Source organism: Sminthopsis crassicaudata, chromosome 2 (assembly GCF_048593235.1).
Source record: "Sminthopsis crassicaudata isolate SCR6 chromosome 2, ASM4859323v1, whole genome shotgun sequence".
Lineage (NCBI taxonomy): Eukaryota > Metazoa > Chordata > Mammalia > Dasyuromorphia > Dasyuridae > Sminthopsis > Sminthopsis crassicaudata.
In genome coordinates, this window is record NC_133618.1 from 147281159 (window position 1) to 147293397 (window position 12239).

The following is a 12239-nucleotide window of genomic DNA, read 5'->3' on the forward strand; positions in this document are numbered from 1 at the left end:
ATTCCTGTGACTGGGATTGGGAGTACCTCCTAGCCCAGCTAGCCCCACGGCCCGGTGCTTGCAGTTTCAGCTGTGCTAGTCTGGATATATTTGCACTTTACAAGGGCCAAGCCTCCATCCCCGTATCTTTCTTCAAATCTTCTCCAGTTATTCCTGGAGGACCATTGTTCAGCGCCAATTCTCGCTAATGTTTAATCCATCTACTTTCACCCTGAGGTGATATTTTGTTTTGTTTTGTTTTTGTGGGGGAAATCTGGAAAGTTTGGAATTTTCTGATCTACTCTGTGGTCTTCCTAGAATCTTCTCCACTTGATCCTTTATCCCCAACCTTCTCAACCCTCCCATGCTAAAATTCCAACCAAATCCCACCTATCCATTCCATCGTGCCCTTTGTAATGCTTGTTTCCTTGGCACTGTACTCCTCACTCCCTCCTCTCACTTGCAAATTCTCCTATTAACATCACTCAGTATTCTCCTTTGAGGTTCAAGAAATTCCTATTTACTAAATCCTGGTAGCTGTTGATTATATATATTATATAATATTATATGTACATCTATATATATACACATAGTAACTCTCCCTCAACTGCTCTAATTACAGTTTCTCAACCTACTCAATCTACCCCTGCTGCACACAAAAGGATGATACCACTTATATGTTCAAGAATTCCAAAACATCTTTAATGTGCTGTACTCTATGACTTTCCATCTGTCTCCTTGCCTTCCCTTACCAAACACTGCTCTTCTCTCACATTGTGACCTCTAATCCTTCAACTCCTCAATTATTTTTCAGGCCATCACCTCTACACTAGCTACTGTCTCCCCTTCTCTCCATCTTGTCCCCTTAGTGAACTAGTTCCACTCTACCCTATCTTCTCTTGAATTCCTAGTCACATTGCCCGTATCCTATTGCCAGCTATGCAGTGTCAGCCTTCATCTCTGGACATTCTCACTGTCTGTCACTTTTGCTCCTGTTAACACGCTAGAGGACAAAGAGGGAGAAAATTATGCAACAATTCTGACTGGATCCACCTCAAATTTGTTACACAACCTCAACTGGGCTCTCACAGCTTCTAGGCAACCCTAATATCCCTCTCCTATTAATTCACTCTCCCACTCTGCATAGCAGAATTCTAAATCTTTCCTTCTATCCTTAAGCTTCCCATAACTCCCCCCTTCTCATCCTCTCAGCCAAGAACCCAGTTTTATATTTTACAGGAAAATAATTAGGCTGATTGCTATCAGCTTCCTCTTTTCTCCTCTTTCTCATCTCATATGCCTTAAATGTGTTCAGTAACTGTCTCCTTTAATCTTCTCATACAGAGATGATCTTACTTCTCACTCACCAAGACTAATTTCTTTACTTGCTCAAGCACTCCCATTTCATCCTGTCTCCTCCAACCTATTGCCTCCTCTGTCATCTCCACTCTATTATTCAGCTTCAATATTGATGATTCTCAAATGTACCTATCTTTCTCTAACCTCTCTGCTCATCTCCAACTGCCTTTCTAACATCTTGAACTAGATTACTGGTATACATCTTAGACTCAATTATACAAAACTGGACATCCCCCTACCCTGTTCCTAATTTTTCTCTTACACTATTCTCCCAGTCTTTTAGGCGAACAACCTACATGTTATTTCCAACTCCTTATTATCTCTTATCGTGCCCCATCCTGTCTCCAATCTGCCCATTTTACATTTTAATATCTCTCTAACATCCATTCCTCTCCTTTGACATTGCTACTACCATGTTGCAGTCCCATGACACCTCATGATTGGACTATTACAATAATCTGTTAGTAGATTTGTCTGATTCAACTCTCTTCTCCACCTCAATCCATCTTCCATTCAGCCATCAAAGTGATCATTCTAAAGCACAAGTCTGACCCTGTCAGCCTCTCCACTTTCTCCCACTGCGTTCTGCAATTATATAAATGCTGTGATATAAATCCCTATCATCTTTAGAAACAAAAACAAAAACTTTTGCTTCACATCCAAAGTCCTTTATAACCTTGTCTCCTCCTACCTTTCCAGTCTTTTTACCTGTTACTCTCCATATACACTTTTTTTAAATTAAAGCTTTTTAACTTTCAAAAGATATGCATGGATATCTTTTCAACATTAATCCTTGCAAAACTGTGTTCCAATTTCCTCACTCTTCTCCCCACCCTCTCCCCTATATAGCACGTAATCCAATATTCATATACACTTTGATCCACTTAAACTAGCTTCCTTGATATTCTACAAAAAAGACATTAGACCTCCTGGCCCAAGCATTTTTTTTTTGGCTGTCCCTTATGCCCTCTCTACCCACTGGATTTCCTAATTTCTTTTTAGTTCCACCTAAAATCCCATATTCACAAGAAGCATTTTCTAAACTTCTCAGTTCTTGTGTCTTCCCTTTCAATTATTTTTTAGTTGTGTTTTTTTTCCACATATCTTTTAGCTTCTTACTGCCTCCACTGGATTTTGACTTTCTTGAGAGTCATCTTTTGCCTCTTTTTGTAAGCTTAGTTCTTAGCACAGTGCCTCCCACATTCTATTGTTCAGTTATGTGCAACTCTTTGTGACCCCATTGAGGTTGTTCTTGGTAAAAATATTGGAATGGTTTGTCATCTTCTCCAGGTCATTTTGCAGATCAGGAACTGAGGCAAACAGGGTGGAGTGTTTTTCCACAGGTAGTAGGTATCTAAGGCCATATTTGAACTCAAGAGTTCCAGGCCTGGCACTCTATACACTTCCCCACCCCAGCTGCCCCTTACCTAGCACAAAGTAGGTATTTAATGAATGTTTGTTAACTAACTGATTTCAGTACATTATCTATCCCATGGAACAAGTAAAAATGTGTATACTTGAAAAGTTAGGGTTTTCTAATTAATGAAACACCCCAAAGGTACAAAGCCTTCTCCTTAGGTAGACAGATTGTGGTACATAAATGTGCTCTGGTCTGGAATGGGGCTGGGTCCCAGAGGAAGAGGATGTTGATAGGCAGTGGATTATAGCAGACTGAAGCCCTTTGATTCCATATTAATCAGGAAGATCTCACAAAAACACTGCTCTTTCTGGGAAAGAGTGCTACTAGGAACTTCTAGATGGATGGGTACAGCGTCTCCTCGGGAGATTTAGAGCCTGCCTGCCCTGGCAGTCTGGATCAGTTAAATATGGAACCTACAGAAGGCAACCAGAATTGCCAGGGATAAAAGAACAGCGCTGGGAAGCTTCAGGTGCTTGTCAGAGCCCCAGGCTCAGGAACTGCTGGGGCTTGTCTGATTGATCTGTCTCATTTCTTACTTGTCTGCCTTATTCTCTTGCCTATACCCATCTTGTTTTCTGTTTGTCTCATCAAGTCTCTTGACACCATGTCTGAATGACTGCTCTATTTCTTTCGGTTCTCCACCCATTGATCCAGGTTGCCTCTGACCCACTAGAAACAGAGCACCTCTCCTATCCCAGGTTAACTTTCTTCCCTTCCCACTCTATCTTCTAGCATCAAAAGCATCATTTTTTCAAAAGAAGCTCATTCAGAGGAAAAGAAAGTGGCCATTTAAATAGGATAAGGGCTTTAAGTATTCCTTTTTGTTGGAGCTAAAGGGGACCCCAAAAATGTTGGGGTTCTAGACCAGCATCTCGAGATGTCTTAAATTTGCAGACTAGGACCCGTCTCCAAGTCAGGGACCAAACATTATTATAATTGGAATGCCAATTAAAGGGGGCTAAATTCCAAAAGAAGTTAGCAAAGAACCAGGAGCAAGAAGGTAAATTTATAAGGAAAAATTAAGAGAAACCAAGGTGCTTCATGTTACCCATCTGCTAATTTTATGACTTAGAGATGGAGTCGAAAAGTGGTCTGGTTCTGACTTTGTGTGCAGATGCAGTGCCCATAGTGCTCTGGGCAGAGCTGGGGGTGGGGAGAAGGGGATGGGGGTCACTAAGTCAAGGGGGGATGCTCACTTTTGTTCTACACCTGCTTTAACTCTAAGCCCTTCATTAGTTGCTCATTAGTTTCAGAAACTCTGTTAAAACTTTTATCTGATAGCCAGCAATATCTGTGGCCTTAGCATCTTGGTCATAAAGAGATATATTATTTTAACTCAATCCCTCCCAAGGTCAGGTGCCCTTAGGGTTATTGCTACATCCTTCCTAAGGGATGCACCATATTATTTTCTTTTTTTTGTCTTCCCAGGATATACTTCTCAAGCTTCACAGTATGACAAGACAAAGTTCTTAACTTTTTTTTGTGTTGTGCATATCTTTGGCAGTCTGAGGAAGCTTGTACTTAGAATAAGAATTTTTTAAAGTTTCATAATAGACAGAATGTTAATGAGAAATTGTTGAAAATAAAAATGTAATTTTTTCCTCCATCCAAGTTCATAGCCCCTTGAAATCTGTTCCTAGGCTCCTAATGCATACTTAAAACAGTTAAGAATCTCTGCATTAAGGGAAACTCTTTCTTCCGCGAGAAATCTCTCTCACCCATCTTAAAATCAATTGGAAATCTCTTTGGTTCAATCCAGAAGCTTCGAGAAGGGCTCATGGGTAAGACACACTTCCATCCATCTAGCTCACAGTCTTTTTGTCTGGAAAGTTGTGTAAACTCAAAGCACTCTATAAATATGAGTTACTTGAAGACCCTCATTGCTGACATCCACCTTTCCGTGTACTACCTCATCTGATCCTTGCTTCAGCCCTGCAAAATAGGGTCTACAGGCATTACCATCTCCGTTTTGTAAAAGAGGACATAAATCTCAGAGAGATTAAGGGATGTCTTTATAGCCTTCTGACTAATATGTGTCTGAGGCAGGATTCAATTCCTGTTTCTTTTGGTCCTGAGACTGTCTCCCTATTATGTGAGCCCTTAGGAGAGATTGATCTGCAAAAACCAATATTATAATGAGTGGTGACTCTGGGGAGATTCCTCCCAGCGCTGTTCTTGAGCCTTCCTTATCCTTCTGCCACTGAGGCTTGAGGAGGTGGAAGAGGAGGAATTTGGATGGTTGGTGTGTGTTTGCAAGAGTGGCCATTCTCCTAATCACTTGCCTCATATCAATAAATAACAAGAGGACTCCTAAAAAAGGAAGGAGGAAAATGGAAGGCAAACACAAAGTCTCCTCCCAAAACAGAGCGTAAACTGCTTTGAGAGAGAAGTACCACCTGTATCCCCAATTCCTGCACCCAGAAAAATGGGGCTTAGAACCCCTAGTTTGGAGAGTGTGACAGTACCAAAAAATCCCAATTCCCTTCCAATCTCACTACGAACATCCCCTCCTTTATTCCATTTTCTTTTCTGATTATCTTCTCAACATGGAGTTGGTAATTTCTTTTTCCCTAATCCCTGAGAATTGGAATGGAACCTCCTACTCTCTTTTCCCTGCCTTCTCCCACTTCCAAAGAAGTCTCAAATGAAATCTGTCTCCTCCAAATTACCCCACAAATTACAAGTCACACGTTATCAGGATTTAAAACTGTATGGAATCTTGGAAGTCAATACCCTCAATTTACAGATGAGGAAATTCAGGCCCAGAGAAATAGGTCATACAATCAGTATTAGAATCCAGTTCTTGGGACTCTAAATCCAATGAGTGCTCTTCCTAGTGCATCTGTTATTTACCAGATGGGTATTACTCCGTTTCTCAACCCTAGAATTGCCCTCCTGCCTCTTTATTTTCTCCATTACCTTCTGCTCTGTTCTCAGCTCCACTTATATTTTTATTTTCCTCAAGTCATTTGATCTTCGAAGACTTTATAGATTGCAAAGCTCTTTTCTCCGAGTCCCTTATTCCTTGGAATGAATTCTTTCTCCCTCATCTCATTTTCCTCCCTCATCTCCTTTCTAAAGTTCCTGAGAGTCGCAGCAATGGAGGTACCAGTGTTAGGAAAGGGGAGGGAATGAGCACTTATTAAGAGCCTACTATGTGCCAGTCACAGTGCATCTCCAGTGAGATAATAATACTTGTAAATAATAGTCTCCTTGGCAGATCTTTTTTAACATAGCAGTTAGGTAGCACAGTGGATGCCTGAAAATCCAGTCTTAGACACTTACTGCTGCAGGCTTCTTAGCTGTAAAATGGGGATAATAATATGAGTCAAATGAGATTATATTTGTAAAGCATTTTGCACAATGTCTTGCAAATAGCAGGGCTATGTAAAAGCTAACTATTATCATTATCATCTCACAGGGATCATGTAAGGATCAAATAAGATGTTTGTAAAGAGTTTAGTACAGTCCTGAACACATAGTAATCCTATATAATGTTAGCTAATAGTAGTAGTCATAGTAAATAGTAGTAATAGTAGTAGTATCGGTGTTATCTCACAGGGTTATTATGAAGATCAAATGCGATTTTAAAAAATGTTTAGTATAATACTTGGCACATAGTAAAAACTATTTAAATTGTTATGGTTGTTGATAATAAGGATGTTGTTACCTTGTAGGGCTGTTGTGTAGGGTTATTACTGATGTAATATTTGTAATGTAATATTTTAATGTAATTTGTAATGTTTAGCACTTAGTAAATAGGTAAATTCTAGGTAGTAGTAGTAGTAGTATGTATGTATGTATAATAAGTATAATAGTAGTAGTAGTAGTTCACAGGTTTTTTGTGAGAATCAAATGATTTAATATTTGTAAAGTGCTTAGCACGGTACCTGGTACATAGTAAATGCTATGTAAATGTTAGATAATAGTGTTAGTAAGTAGTAGTAGTATGTAGTGCTAGTAATGGTGGTAGTGGGACACAGTAAATACTATCTAATGGTAGTAGTAGCAGCAGCAGCAGTAATAGTATTAGTAGTCCTGATGTATTATCTCACAGGGTTGTTGTGAGATCAAATAAGAAAATATTTATAAAACATTTAACACAGTGCCTGGCACAAAATAGGGTCTAAACATGCTCATTCCCTTCCCCTCTTTTAAAGTAACAGTATATTTAGTGATCTGTACCCACCACCATAATCGATGGGGACACACGAAACCTTTGTTATACCTGACACCATAGTGTGGGTGTAGGTACCCTACTAAAAATCTAAGGCCCCATCTTCCATATTCACTGGGCAGCATGGGCTGCTCTCTTGCTCATAGACATTCCACAGAAACAGCAAACTCCTATATTAACCATTTGCTCTGTAGAAGTTTAATGCAGAAACATTTGTTGGAAACAATGAAAAAGAACAGATCTTTAACAAACAAATGATGGTAGCAGCAGGTCAAAATCCCAGGCTTTGGCTGGATCAGCCACATTTTCCCAACCTCCCCCCAAGGAGAGGTGGGCTGGAGGGAACAGGGCAAGGTAGGGCAGAGCCGTGTCCACGTTTCAACTTCATCCCCGTCTTAGGAATTACAAAAATATGTTTCTCCCGAGGGGCGAAGGGAGCAGAGGTGCTCATGAGAAAACAGAAGCATATTGAGCTGAACCAAGGTGGCACCCGCTAGCTCAGGGAGCTGAGAAGTTGGTCCAGACCCCCCCTCAAGGGTCTGCAGGATGACTAGAGCCGTGGGGACGAAGGAATCCCGATTCCCTGCAGTTGGTCTGGGGCTGGAGACATGCTGTGTGTGGGAACACTCGGACACCTGAGGAGAGCAAACAGAAACGATGTTACGGCAAATTAACAGTCTTTCTGAGCTTTCATAGAGTGTAGAATAGGAAGGGACCAACCTCCACATTTCAGAGAAAGAACCTGAGATCTAGAAGGTAAAAAAATTTACCCAAGATTACATAGGAAGGAGCGGGGCCGGATTTAAAATCTAGATCTGGCTCCTGAACTGACATTTTTTTTTCGTTAAAATTATTTTATTTTCCCCCCAATTACATATAAAAATAGTTGTCAACATTCGTTTTTGTAAAATTTGGGGTGCCAACTTTTTCTTCTTCCTTTTCCTCTCCCCCTCCCCAAGACAACAAGCAATCTGATATAAATTATACATTTGTGATCATTTTAAACGTAATTCCATATTAATCATATTGTGAAAGAAAAATCAGAACAAAAGGGAAAAAAACACAAGAAAGAAAAACAAATGAAAATAATATATTTAGGGTCCACAGTTCTCTCTCTGGATGTGAGTAGCATTTTCCATCCCAAGTCTGTTGGAATTGACTTGGATCATTGTATGGCTGAGAAGAGTTAAGGCTCTTATAGTTGCTACTCCGGTACTCTTAGCAATACCATGCAGCTACTTCCATGTTATGTTCTTGGTTTGTGCTTCCTGTAACAGGTCACAAGAAGCCTGGGAAAACAAAACACCTGGGGATGGGGAGTGTAAGAAGGTTTACCTTAATAGTTTACATGTCTTTGGCTCCATTCCTATGCTCATTGTTGTCAGGGCCATCCTGTGTGTGTGTGTATGTGTGTGTATTATAAATGGAGGGATGTCACCTCCTTGTCTATCCTCTACTATCTCATTGATTTCCACCATTACAAATGAATTCCTTTGGGCTAATTATTTCCTTTTTCCCTCCAGACTTCTTTAAAATGCTAACACAGAAGGTCACATAATTTTAATTAAATTAAGTTATTAGTTTATTATCTTCTTTAATAAGGACCGGGACCAGGGTAATTGAAGATAAACTTTACCTATTTCGAAATATTACCCAGAGCTCGTGATGTTCCTTGGCCCTGGCCTTTCAGCACTCCTAGTTGTTTAGACCCTACTGCATTAATTAATTCCATGTCCTTCCATTCCTGAATCCTTACTCTCCAATCTTAGTCACTCTGATGTCTCCATCAGAGCATTTGTATTTTGAAGGATTAGTTTTTAGTCTTATGACATGTCTCATAAAGAGAAACTACTTCTAGAAAATGTGTTCAGTTTTAATTTAATCAGTGTTTAGGTTGTATAATCCATATTGATTTTAAATCACAAGTATTTCAGAAAAAAAAGAGAAATGAATAGCAGTGGAAGAGATTTCAGTGGTTGAGTAGTAAGTCAACCAGTTAATGATTTCAACAAGAAGGAGACTTTTATTTAGAAAGCCAGGCAGGCAAAGCAAGTTGATGATTCCAGTGAGAACTGGTAGGACTGTTCTGAACATAGTGGCTTCTAGGGTAAGGGTGCTTGACCTATGGTCATAAATTTGTTTTCTCAAAAAATAATTTGATAACTGAATCTCAATATAATTGATTTCCTTTGTAATCTTATGTATTTTATTGTATTTAATTTTATTCACTTAAAAAACCACTGTATAACCTTACTAGACTACCAAAGGGATCTATAACATCAAAAAGAAGTTATGGGGAATAGTGTGGGGTAAGGGTAGGAAAAAATCACAGCAGCTGCAGCAAGTCAACGAGGATTAAGTTGGTATGTTCTGGACTTTTCGAGGATATTTCCTCTGTTTTTCTCATTTTGTGGCTTTTGTAGATTTATCTGGAAATAGGTATAGCTCTGGTAGGTAATAGGACCTTAGCAGTTCTTTAGTCCAATCTCCCACCTGGCAGGTGGATGCTGAAGGGCTGTTTGCAGGTCATGTTGGAGTCAGCTTGAACTGGCTTGGGAAAATCAATCATCAAATTTTCAAATAAGCAAATTCAGCTCTTGATTTCTTATTTTGCTAATTGTCTGGATTTAAGAAAGTGACGGGTATGATTGCGATGTGGAAGAGTTGCCTGGTGGTTGATGGTACCTTTGCTTTCCCAGGCCTGAGCTAAATCACAGATGAAAAATGGGGACTGGGCAATGTATGGGCAAAAGGAACTATTTTCTTTGGAAGGGTATTGAATATTAATATGAGGTATGCTTGTGATCACCATTTCTATTTATGAAAGAAACACATAGATTTGAGTGTAGCTACAGCAATGCAAGGCAAAAGCTGCCAGCTCTATCCTAATTCTTGAGAGTTTGTTAAGTTCTAGATTATTTGCAAAATTTTGGTTCTAGTTACCCTTGGAAAGGAATTAATTTGCTTTAATATAAATACCAAATAGACCTTGAAGTTTTTTCTCAGGGCAAATAAGATTTTAAAAAGAAAGACTTTAACAGTAAGGGTTTTATCTATCTATCTATCTATCTATCTATCTATCTATCTATCTATCTATCTATTTATCTATTTATTTATTTATTTACTTTGCTGGCTAAGTAAGATTGTGGGCCTGAGTAACAAAAGAGCTGAAATAGACCTAATAGGAAACAAACTCACAAAAGAATAATAAATATTCCCTTAGAGTAAGAAAACTCAGGAGCTAAAGACAGGCTCAGTGGGGAAGAAGTCCCGAAGAAAAAGACTGCAGAAATTCAGCAAAGGTTTTCTCACTAAACATTTCTTTTGGGAATACTGAAGGAGCAGAATGAACTTAGAGAGTTTTGCTCTGCACTCTTAGAATTATACCTGCTCTATCTGTCCATTATACTTAAATAATGTTTTGTTCTTTATAACATCTTTGAATTTATGTAAAAAAAAAAAAATATATATATATGTGTGTGTGTGTGTATGTGTGTGTGTGTGTGTGTGTGTGTGTGTGTGTGTATATATATATATATATATATACATATATATATATATTTATCATCCACATTTTGCAGATGAGAAAACAGATGCATTAAGGTTAGGTGTTATGGTAAATATCATACAACTAATAAATAGAACTAAAATAAGTCTTTTGAACTATTTAAAAAATTTTTAATTCTTACTCCAGTATTCTTGCCATTAAGCTACTCTGTCTTTTATTCTTTTGGCATGTATTTAAAAACTAGATGTCATTAAATTTTCTATCTGTGAAATCAGAATAGGAATAGGAGGCTTCTGAAGTCCATTCTATGATTTTAGTGAATAGTGAATAAACTATGTGTTTGCAGAATGTATGTCTATAGCCAAGCTTATGTTATAAAAATTTTCCCTCTATCTGGATAGAAATACTCCCTGGGGGAAAGGAGAGTTAAGAAAATGACAAGGTTGTCAAGTCTGAAACACTGAGTCCCTGACTCGGTTTCCCCAGATTTCCTCTCTAGAAAAAGCCAGGATAATTTTTTTTTCTCTCTCTGGGTTTTATCCAAGTTTCCCTATTTGAGCCAGTATTTTGTATTAGTGCATATTTATGAGTGTCCTGTTCATATGTGTTTGTGATGTAGGAATTTTCATTGACAGTTTGGGAGAGGTGTGTGCCAATGAACATTTAATAGGTGGAACATGGGCTATTTGGGTATGGTTTTCAAACATGAACTTTAAAACACTACTAAAGATTTTGTGTTGCATTAGATTCAAGGTTCAATCTCTTGAATTTTTGAATCCAGTTAGCATTTTAGAAAAAATACAATTAAAAATTGGGATCAACTTGAGCTTAGATTTTCTCTTTATGAAGTACATCATGAAATAATTCTATCTATTTTGCTTAGGAAAAGGTCTTTTGCTTCAAAGTCAGTTTATTGAATAAATATTATATATCATGGTGCTCTCCGGCTCCAGATTTGGGGCATTTCATATTGTGAAAGCAGAGTAAAATACTGCCTGTTCAGCTTTGGCAAATATTTAAAGAAATATTTTAAAGAAAGCATTTAACAATTTCCTAGTCCAAAGCTTTTGGGCTAATCTGACAAAGAATTGATTGGTTTTTCTGTATCAATTCTGAAACAATATACTGCTCCCCTCTCTTTGATCAGCCGAGGAAGGACTCATCCCATGAAGTGATTAAGGCAGTTACCAGAGAAGTGCAAGGGACTCCTGACTGATCTACCTTGAACAATTAGAGTAATGATCTACCTAGGAGAAAGCAGAATTCTCTTTGATTACTTCAGTTAATGAAAGTTAGGTTGGTATTGACCAGCTGGAAAGGAGAATCTTTGAAGAGAGTAGTCAAAGACAGATTGAATGCTCTCAGGAAAATGATTTTTCAAGGGTGGACTGAAGGTTAAGAAACTGTTGTTCTCTCTAACAAAGCAAACTTTGGGCCTTTGCTCTCAACTGAAATATTGCTTGTTCGAGTATTCTACAAATTATGATTTTAAAATGACTTGTGGAAAGAGATATTCAAGAGGATGAAGAAACAGTCAGTCTGGACATTTTTCTCTGAATTTAGAATAATCATACATTCATAAAAATTCTTTCTGGTGGACTTATGCCTACAAGGAAGAGTATTTTTTTCTTTGACAACATCTCCTAAAGGAAAATGAAGGAGGTACACCATCTCCCCACCCCCAAATCCCTGAGAAATTGGGTTCCTCAAAACCCAGAGTGATAGTGAGCCACGACATACTGTCATAGTGTTTATTGCTTCCTGATAATGTGAGTTAAACTGCATTCAATTAAAGA

General features: G+C 38.4%; 1 protein-coding gene across 1 annotated transcript in view; it reads right to left on the bottom strand.

Moving 5' to 3' along the window:
- Window positions 1-7110: 7110 nt before the first annotated feature.
- PNOC (prepronociceptin) overlaps window positions 7111-12239 on the bottom strand; it is a 28705-nt gene continuing 23576 nt past the window's right edge. The window contains exon 3 of the mRNA XM_074287591.1: window positions 7111-7570. The gene's annotated coding sequence lies outside the window, so the exon portion shown is untranslated. The remainder of the gene's footprint in view (window positions 7571-12239) is intronic.